The sequence below is a fragment of the Bombina bombina genome, chromosome 4 (genome assembly GCF_027579735.1).
Source record: "Bombina bombina isolate aBomBom1 chromosome 4, aBomBom1.pri, whole genome shotgun sequence".
NCBI classification, from domain to species: domain Eukaryota; kingdom Metazoa; phylum Chordata; class Amphibia; order Anura; family Bombinatoridae; genus Bombina; species Bombina bombina.
The window spans coordinates 943,812,322-943,823,279 of NC_069502.1; positions in this window are offsets into that span (position 1 = coordinate 943,812,322).

Sequence of the window (10,958 nt, forward strand, 5' to 3'; positions counted from 1 at the left end):
TTCTTGATGTATTATTTTCTTTTCAAGAAAAGTACATTATGTTGAGGGGGTACATTTTATTAAAATAATTTACATTTTCATTATTATATTGTTATTTTATAAACATTATTATTATAATTGGATTTTAAGAATATATATGTATTTCATTTATATTTTTAGGTTCAGTGCCCATCGCTCTATTGAAACATTAGAAAATATGATTGCAACATTGTTTTATTGTTTAAAAAAGAATCCCAAAAAAATATTTTATTGGTTGATAAATAATGAAAGGAAGAAAGTATTGCTTTATAACAATTAAGGGCTGGATTACAAGTGGAGCGGTATTTAACGCTGCCGCTTATGCTCTAAATCCACTAGAAGTACGCTGTTTGCGCCTGTCGGGTGGCTCTTGTATTACAAGTTGAAAGTAAAAAGTTGTCGCTCGCTGAATTAAGAATAATTCTAAGCTGAACTTAGAATATTGTGAGTGCATTAACATATTACCCCATAGAAGTCAGTGGAGAAAAAAAAGTGGGGGGAAAACCTAACACCCTACTCGTTCGAAAACCCCACACATATTCTCAAGTGTGCTAACCTGACATGAAAATATTAATATTTAACATTCCAATGTTCTTCACTTAGCAGAAAATATTATATTTATTCATAAATACATATTTCTACATATATTTAATGTTTTTTTGGTACAATATACATCTATACCTATATATACATGTTTATATGTGTATATATGTCTGTAAATACATACATACACATATACATGCATACATACATACATACGTATGTACATACATATAAAAATATATATATATATATATATATATATATATATATATATATATATATATATATATATATATATATATATATATATATATATATACATACATACAACACACAGAGAAAGTCCAGCACTCACTTACAAGATTAGAAGAAAAAATGGAAGGGTTAGTTACCACATTTGGCCAAATGGGACAAGCCCAGGTACCACGTCAAGGTCCCTTCCAAAAACCTGGGTCCCTAATGCAAGCTCTCAATCCAATAAACTAAGAACAAGTGAAGGGTGCACAGGCTTATGTAATCACCCTAGACTGGGTAAACATCCCATGACCCTGCAACATGCTCAGCCCTGGGTGCTCAATGGCACTCACAGGAAGCTATGCTGTCCCCAGAGTCACAGGCAGTTAACCCCAGACAGGTCTAGGTGCAAGACCCATAGGAAAAATTACAAAACAAATTAATACAACACACAGAGAAAGTCCAGTGCTCACTTACAAGCTCTCAGCTAAGATTAAAAAAAGCAAAAATGGAGTTCCCTTCCATGTTTTGTATATGTGTAGGGTGATTACATAAGCCTGTGCACCTGTCACTTGTTCCCAGTTTGTTGGATTGAGAGCTTGCATTGTGTGGCTGTTTTAGGGACCCAAGTTTTGGAAGGGACCTTGACGTAGTACCTGTTGCTTGTCCCATTTGGCCAGATGCGGTGACTAACCCTTCAATTTTTGCTTTTTTTCTTAGCTGAGAGCTTGTAAGTGAGTGCTGGACTTTCTCTCTGTGCTGTATTAATTTGTTTTATAATTTTCCCTATGGTTCTTGCACCCAGACCTGTCTGGAGTTAACTGTTTGTGACTCTGGGTACAGCACAGCTTCCTGTGAGTGCCATTGAGCACCCAGGGCTGAGCATGTTGCAGGGTCATGGGATGTGTACCCAATCCAGTCTGAGGGGTATATTTATATATGTGCAGACGGAAATGATCCGCTATAGCGAACCATGTAGGCCGCACATCGATAAATGCTGACAGCATACGCTGTTGGCATTTATCATTGCACCAGCAGTTCTTGTGAACTGTTGGTGCAATTCCTCCCCCTGCAGATTCGCGGCCTATTGGCCGCTAGCAAGAGGTGTCAATCAGCCCAATCATACATGATCGGGTGGATTGTTATACGCCGCCTCAGAGGCAGCGTATGAGTTTAGGAGCAGTGGTCTTAAAACTGCTGCTTCTTAATTCCTGTTTCCGGCGAGCCTTGTTAAATAGACCCCTTAGACTGCAGTTCCCTTCTGTGTTTTGTATATGTCTAGGGTGATTACATAAGCCTGTGCACCCTTCACTTGTTCCCAGTTTGTTGGATTGAGAGCTAGCATTGTGTGGCTGTTTTAGGGACCCAGGTTTTTGGAAGGGACCTTTACGTGGTACCTAGGCTTGTCCCATTGGGCCAGATGCGGTGACTAACCCTTCCATTTTTGCTTTTAATCCTAGCTGAGAGCTTGTAAGTGAGTGCTGGACTTTCTCTGTGTCCAGTCTGAGAGTGCAGACCCCTTCCTTGTTTTGTATATGCCTAGGGTGATTACATAAGCCTGTGCACCCTTCACTTGTTTGGATTGAGAGCTTGCATTGTGTGGCTGTATATATATATATATATATATATATATATATATATATATAAAAATATATAATATATGTATTTTAAAATAAAAAGAACAGAACATTTGAATGTAAAATCTGCATAATTACCTTTGGGTTTAGTGCAGTTGGTCTAATGCATTGAGGGTTAGCATGAGAGCGATATCCACAGTCCTAAAGTTAGCGCGCAATGGGTTTCACTCTTGCACTAACTTTTTACTTTCAACTTGTGCTAACGAGCCCACATTAAAAGCAAAAAATTCAATTGACGCAACACTTGTAATCTTGCCCATAGTAAAGGAGCATTTTGATAAGAAATATAGTGTTTTAATTTTTTTTATTATTTTTACAGTAGTACTACGAAACAGCTAACCATCTGCTACCATCTAACTAAAACTGAATTGTCCGTTAAATACAATTCCCTCATCCACCTCCCTCTAGAGAGGCTCACATCACAATTCCACTGATGTGGTCTGTAATAAAATACAATTTTTCTGACCTTTCTATAAAAAAAAGGAATTATTTCTCAAGGATAGAGACTAATCATTTTCAGGTGCAACTGATGGCAGGTGAAATGTGGGACAGAAGGCTCTTATATGTCAGGATGATGTAACATGAAAAGGAAGCTCTGTATTTCCTATCTGTGTATTTTTTGAATTGGTCAAATGGGAATATAATGTCAGGTCTAAAGACCTGGATCTAAAAATGCCATTCAAGATTTCATTTTCAAGGTGTCAAAACTTGTTTCTTGAGAAACTACATTTCAACATTCTCCAGCACCACTGTTTACTTTTCAGAAAAACTAACAAACATTGCATTCTTTCTGTGCTATGGAATTGAATTTCAAAATATGACAAGGTATTGTGTTTGTAGCAAGCATATTTATCTTTTTGGATCTGACAAGTTTCATTCACAGGTTTATGTTAAAAAAAACCAGAATATATATTGGGTCTACCATTTTAAACAATGTTGAATGTTTGCTGGAAGGTTCATCTTTGTTTTTTTTTTTTTTTGTTTGTTTTTGCAGATAAAAGTTACCTTTTCCCATATTGAATATATACAATATGGCCAAAACTACCAACTGTCTGGTGTAATGGGGTAAAGCACATCACCACTGGACTCTGAAGCAGTGGACATGTGTTCTCTGGAGTGAGAAATCACCCTTCACTCTCTGGTAGTCTGATCGAAAAATCTGGGTGTGGTGGATGACAGTAGAATGCTGCCTACCATAATGCAATGTTTGGTGGAGGATAGATAATGGTCAGGGCTTAGGGTTTTGGGAAGGTCCTACCTGTTCCAGCATGACTGTGCCCCATTACACAAAGTGAGGTCCATGAAGACATGGTTTGACAAGCTTGGTGTGGAGGAACATGAGTGGTATACACAGAGCCCGACACAGATTGCAAGTTGCAGCAGCTATAGATACAAAGGGGGACCAACTCCATATTAATGCCCAGGGTTTTGGAGTGGGATGTCCAGCAAGTTCATATAAGTGCAATCTAAATATCATGTCCTTAGGGAGCTTTTTGTGCAATTAGGGTTGTGAAAGCAAAATTCATCAGACGTAAGACTTTTTGTGAAGATTGAGGTATTATGCAGATTGTTTTTTAAAGGGACATTGCACTCAAACTCTGGCTTAAATAAAAAAAAATAGTTTATGACACTAATATCTTGGTGAAAAAAAACTTGCACCAATATAAAAACTAAAAAATTACAGAATGCTTTACAGCCTTTCATCACGTCCGCAAGTTGCAGATTCAGCTGCAATTACTCCATAACTGCTCATCTCTCAGCACATAGGACAAATTTAAAGGACCAGTCAACACAGTAGATTTGCATAATCAACAAATGCAAGATAATAAGACAATGCAATAGCACTTAGTCTGAACTTCAAATAAATAGTAGATTTTTTTCTAACAATTTTAAAAGTTATGTCTTTTTCCACTCCCCCTGTACCATGTGACAGCCATCAACCAATCACAAATGCATACACGTACCATGTGACACTGACAGCCATCAGCCATTCACAAATGCATACACACTTATTCTTGCACATGCTCAGTAGGAGCTGGTGACTCAAAAAAGTTTAAATATAAAAGGTCTGTGCACATTTTGTTAATGGAAGTAAATTGGAAAGTTGTTTAAAATGGCATGCTCTATCTGACTAATGAAAGTTTAATTTTGATTGAGTGTCCCTTTAACTGTCAGTAATACTGCCATTATAAAAATGTCTTCAAAACCTTATAAAACCAGCAATAAAATAAAATAGGAAGACACATGAAAAGTACAATCTAACATATGCAAAAAAGAAAAGTTTGGAAAAAAAAATAAAGAAAATAAAGGAAATTGAAATAGAAATAAAATTGACACAACCTCATCAAGATCCAAAAGGTGGCATAATTTACAGCGCTATATAGTCTTCATCAATTCTACATGCCTCGACAAAGTTTAGTTGAAAAACCACGGACAGCTATGGACAGCTCCTCGCTTGTTCATATGTTTCTAATACGCAAGACTACTTTTCCAAACCAAAACAGACATGAAAATATTTTATGTTGACAAACATTTATATAAACCTTTTCCAAGTGTGGTTCTGAAATGTTGTTGCTGTAATTATGTATTTTTTTATTTATTTTTTTGTATGCATTGTTAGCAGTTCTTGACTGATGTGAGAGACATCATGTACAAGGGCACTTAACACAACTACAGAAACTGTGGAAAAAATTGGTGAAGTGATGCTCAATGTATTTCAAATATAAACTTTTGTTAACAGTGAGGCCTCCTGCCTTCCATTTATGAATCTAGCCATTTTCTATCAAATATATGAAAGAGCTGCAATTTGTGTCAGAAAAATATGAAGTAAACTATTAGATTTTAATCTGAGGTTAAAGGGACACTCAAGTCAAAATTAAACTTTCATTATTCAGATAGAGCATGCAATTTTAAACAACTTTCCAATTTACTTGCATTAAAAAAAAGTGCACAGTCTTTTTATACTTAAACTTTTTGAATTATCAGCTCCTACAGAGCATGTGCAAGAATAAGCGTATATGCATTTGTGATTGGCTGATGGCTGTCACATGGTACAAGGGGAGTGGAAATAGACATAACTTTTAAAATTGTCAGAACATTTTTTTTCTATTCATTTGAAGTTCAGACTAAGTTCTATTGCATTGTCTTGTTATCTTGCATGTGTTGATTATGCAAATCTACTGTGTTGACTGGTCCTTTAATACAGTAGTACCAATTGGATAATTCCTGCTAATCCTCAATGGATGACAGGAATTTCCTGTTAATAATTATTGGCTGATTTACTTACTAATGCTTATGTATCTATCAGCCAATAAGCAATAGTAGGAAGTACGTAAGTAATAATAGTATACTAGTTTTAGATTAACAGTTTTTAATTTTGTTTTCTGCAAAATAAATAAATAAATAATCATGTTTAAATCCTGCACTTTTATATGGATGATACCGAGGATGGTTATAACACAAACCTTTAAAAGTCTGAGTAAAATGTATTTAAAAACTGCATTTAAAGGGACACTGAACCCAAATTTTTTTCTTTCGTGATTCAGATAGAGCATGAAATTATTTGAAGCAACTTTCTAATTTACTCCTATTATCAAAATTTCTTCATTCTCTTGGTATCTTTATTTGAAATGCAAGAAAGTAAGTTTAGATGCCGGCCAATTTTTGGTGAACAACCTGGGTTGTCCTTGCTGATTGGTGGATAAATTCACCCACCAATAAAAAAGTGCTGTCCAGAGTGCTAAACCAAAAAAAAGCTTAGATGCCTTATTTTTCAAATAAAGATAGCAAGAGAACGAAGAAAAATTGACAACAGGAGTAAATTAGAAAGTTGCTTAAAATTGCATGCTCTATCTGAATCACAAAAGAAAAAACTTGGGTTCAGTGTCCCTTTAATGAACAAAATTCTGGATGTTATATACAAAAGAAATTGAATTGTTATGCTAAATGTTTAATTCATTTTGGTTATGTATAGTACAAGAAGCAGCTGAGGATATGTAACACTTACTGTATATCTCATTATTGAATCTGTGATGTAGAATAGGAATTGTAGAGTATGGATTGACTCAATGGCTTCTAAAATTGGACCCAGACCATGGCAAATGATGGCCCCTGTATGGAAAGGGATTGGAACAGAGACAACATAGCCACTTCCATTTCCTTTGTGGAGCTTGTCACTTCTGGCTATTGCATGTGTACATGGTGTAGTCTATATTAATTATGAAAGAAATGTTTTTGATTGCATGTCCCTTTAAATATGTGTTTAGTCCCTAGAACATTTCATTATTCTAATAGAAAGTCCTTTTAATTAATTGCCATGATTGCTTAACAATTCTTTTCACATTTTCCCCATTTTACAAAGGGGACATGTACCAATTTTAGGGCCAAATTAAGAGCGAAATGCAAACGTTTGCGCCCAAGTGATAAGGAGTTAATCGCTGGTGTTTGTGCTTGTCGGGCTAACCGCTTATATTACGAGTAAAATAAGATCACTTGAGAGCAATTGCGATTTATGCTAGAATGATTCGCAAAACTAAAAAGTTGCATAAAACACATGAAATATACATTACAAAGTACACTTACACTCATAATAATCTACAAAAAAAAATATTTAAAAAAATATTGCACACAAAACTTATAGAAAAAAAGGCAGACAGAGCTTTAACATTGAGATATGCATGTATATATAAGTGCATTGTAGCCCTTGCAGTTAAAGTGTTAAAAAATTAATATTGCATATTTTTTTTTCTTCATGTTTTAATCTACTTAAAGTGAAAGTAATTCCAGTGTTTTACAAACGCTAGGATTTACTATTGAAACAAATGGAGGGCACTTTCATTCATGAAGTATAAGATACTTCCTGTAGAAAGCTCCTTTATTTGATTCAATCGATCGCCGCTCTTACAGCAGCCCACGGCAAAAAAATGTTTTGGCTAAGAGGTAACGTTTTCACCTCTTGGCCAATAGCCGTACACTATATCCGGCTTGGCACTCATGGGAGCCGGATTTACCGCACGGCTATTGGCTAAGAGGTGAAAACGTCACCTCTTACCCCAAAAACATTTTTAGCCATGCGCTGCTGTAGGAGCTAAGAGCGGCGATCGGTTGAATCAAATAAAGGAGCTTTCTACATGAAGTATCTTATACTTCATGAATGAAAGTCCCCTTTATTTGTTTCAATAGTAAATCCTAGTGTTTGTAAAACGCTGGATTTACTTTCACTTTAAAGGGCCACTAAACCCAAAATCTTTCTTTCATGATTCAGATAGAGAATAGAAATTTAAACAACATTACAATTTACTTCCATTATTTATTTTGCTTCATTTTTTAAATATCCTTAGTTGAAGAAAAAGCAATGCACATGGTGAGCCAATCACACAATGCTTCTATGTGCAGCAACCAATCAGCAGCTAGTGAGCATATCTAGATATGCTTTTCATCAAAGAATATCAAGAGAATAAAACAAATTAGATAATATAAGTAAATTAGAAAGATGTTTAAAATTGCATTTTCTTTCTAAATCATAAAAGAAAAATGTGGTTGGCATGTCCCTTTAAGTAGATTAAAACATGAAAAAAAAATATTTATGCAATATTAATTTTTAATAAAGTGTTATAGTGTATATTTACTGTAAATATTTCACATTCCAGTATGTATTTATAAATAGATATTCCTATATATATAAAAAATCATATATATAAATAGAAAATATTCTTCTATGTGCAGAACATTGGAATGTGAGATAGTCATATTTTCCTGTTGGTTTAGTGCACATGAGATATGCAATAGTGTTTGTGCAAGAGTAAGACTTTATGTTTTTTTCCACTTTTTTTCTCTATTGACTGATATGGAGATATACTTGAACGCACACGCAATATTCTAATTTCGGCTTTTTGCACTTGTTGGGTTAGCGTGCAAGGGAAAACAGTTTACTTTCAACTCATAATATGAGTGCAACCTGGTGAGCACAAACAGCTTTATTTCTAGTGACATTAACGCTCAAGCAGGAGCGTTAATTAGCGCTTCACTTGTAATCTGGCCCATAGAGTACTAAACTAGTACTAGTTAGCTCGGACTCTATGTTATAGAGTCATTATTGTAAAAAGACGTAGGACAGAGGAAAAATAAAATAAATAGAAAAAAAAAGTCTTTAGCAGTATAATTTTTTTATCCAGTAATAAAATATATATTTTTTATTATAGTCCAATCTAACACAGCAATGAGAAAGCTGACTTCTGTTTTTATTGTGTTGTGCAATCTGTGAATAAACAGTATTACTCTATATTATTCTTTATTTCATGATGTACTTGAGAAATACTAATATAGCACATTCTCATTTAGTTTTCACTAGGTTCCCTTTTTATAAGTTTCTCACTCTTCAAAATAAAGTATTCCCAACTGAGTGCCGTAGACAGTAACCATAAAAAATGGTTAGAACCAGAAAGAATGACCAAAAATATCATCAAAATGTATAGTTTAACATGCAGGTGTGTATATGTTTTTACTTATGGGACACAAACCCCAACATTCCATTTCCTGATTCAGATAGAGCATAAATTGTAAACAACATTCCAATGTACTTCTATTATCAATTTTACTTAAAGTGACAGTGAATCCTGGCGTTTCTGAAATGCTAGGATTGACTATTGAAACAAATAAAGGGGACTTTCATCCATGAATTATAACATACTTCATGCAGAAAACTCCTTTATTTGTTTCAAGTGACCACTGTTCTTAGCTGTTCAAGCAGCCCACGGTAGAAATTTATTTTGCTAAGAGGTGACGTTTTCACCTCTTAGCAAATAGCGTGCTGGAAATCCGGTACCCATGGGCGCCAAGGCGAATTTACCGCACGGCTATTGGCTAAGAGGTAAAAATGTCACATCTCTAGCAGAGGCGTAACTAGAACCATGGGGCCCTGGTGCAAGAATCTAAGATGGGCCCCCCCCACCCCTCCCCCCAAAAAGTGAATTTGATACATATCTTTTTTTGTTTTTACATTTAACACAGAAAAAAAATGTGAATCAGATTAAGTCTGCAAAAGGAGGTACCCTGTGCCTACAGTCTGTGAGATGGTCTGGCCCCCTATTACTGTATATAGTGACACTGTTTAGCCCACCAGTACTGTATATAGTGAGTCAGTGACACAGTCTGTAATCTGCCGGTGAGATGGCTGGCCTGACCCTACCCACCCCAGTACTTTATAAAATGACCACAGTAGTCTGTGACATGGTCCAGCCCCCCCGTACTGTATATAGTGGTACTGTATAGACTGACGCTGTTTACCCCCTGCCCCCCCCATGCTGTAGTAAAAAGGTCTGTAATTTGCTGGTTCCACAAACATACACACACACACATACATGCATAAATACACACACAGTCACATACATACACACATACATGCATAAATACACACTCAATCACATACACACACACATACATGCAGAAATACACACAGTCACATACATACACACACACATACATGCATAAATACACACTCAGTCACATACATACACACATACATGCATAAATACACACACAGTCACATACATACACACATACATGCATAAATACACACACAGTCACATACATACACACATACATGCATAAATACACACACAGTCACATACATACACACATACATGCATAAATACACACACAGTCACATACATACACATATACATGCATAAATACCCACACAGTCACATACATACACACATACATGCATAAATACACACACAGTCACATACATACACACATACATGCATAAATACACACACAGTCACATACATACACACATACATGCATAAATACGTACACAGTCACATAATACACACATACATGCATAAATACACACACAGTCACATACATACACACATACATGCATAAATACGCACACATTCACATAATACACACATACATGCATAAATACACACACAGTCACATACATACACACATACATGCATAAATACGCACACAGTCACATAATACACACATACATGCATAAATACGCACACAGTCACATAATACACACATACATGCATAAATACACACACAGTCACATACATACACACATACATGCATAAATACACAGTCACATACATACACACATACATGCATAAATACACACACAGTCACATACATACACACATACATGCATAAATACACAGTCACATACACACACACATACATGCATAAATACACACACAGTCACATAATACACACATACATGCATAAATACACAGTCACATACATACACACATACATGCATAAATACACACACAGTCACATACATACACACATACATGCATAAATACACAGTCACATACATACACACATACATGCATAAATACACACACAGTCACATACATACACACATACATGCATAAATACACAGTCACATACATACACACACACACACACACATAAACACCAATTGGTAAAACAGAAACACTAATCCCTGTAGTCAGAGACACTAGTAAAACATCATGTCACACTCACATGATATCAGTGCAGGCAGTGGCAGAT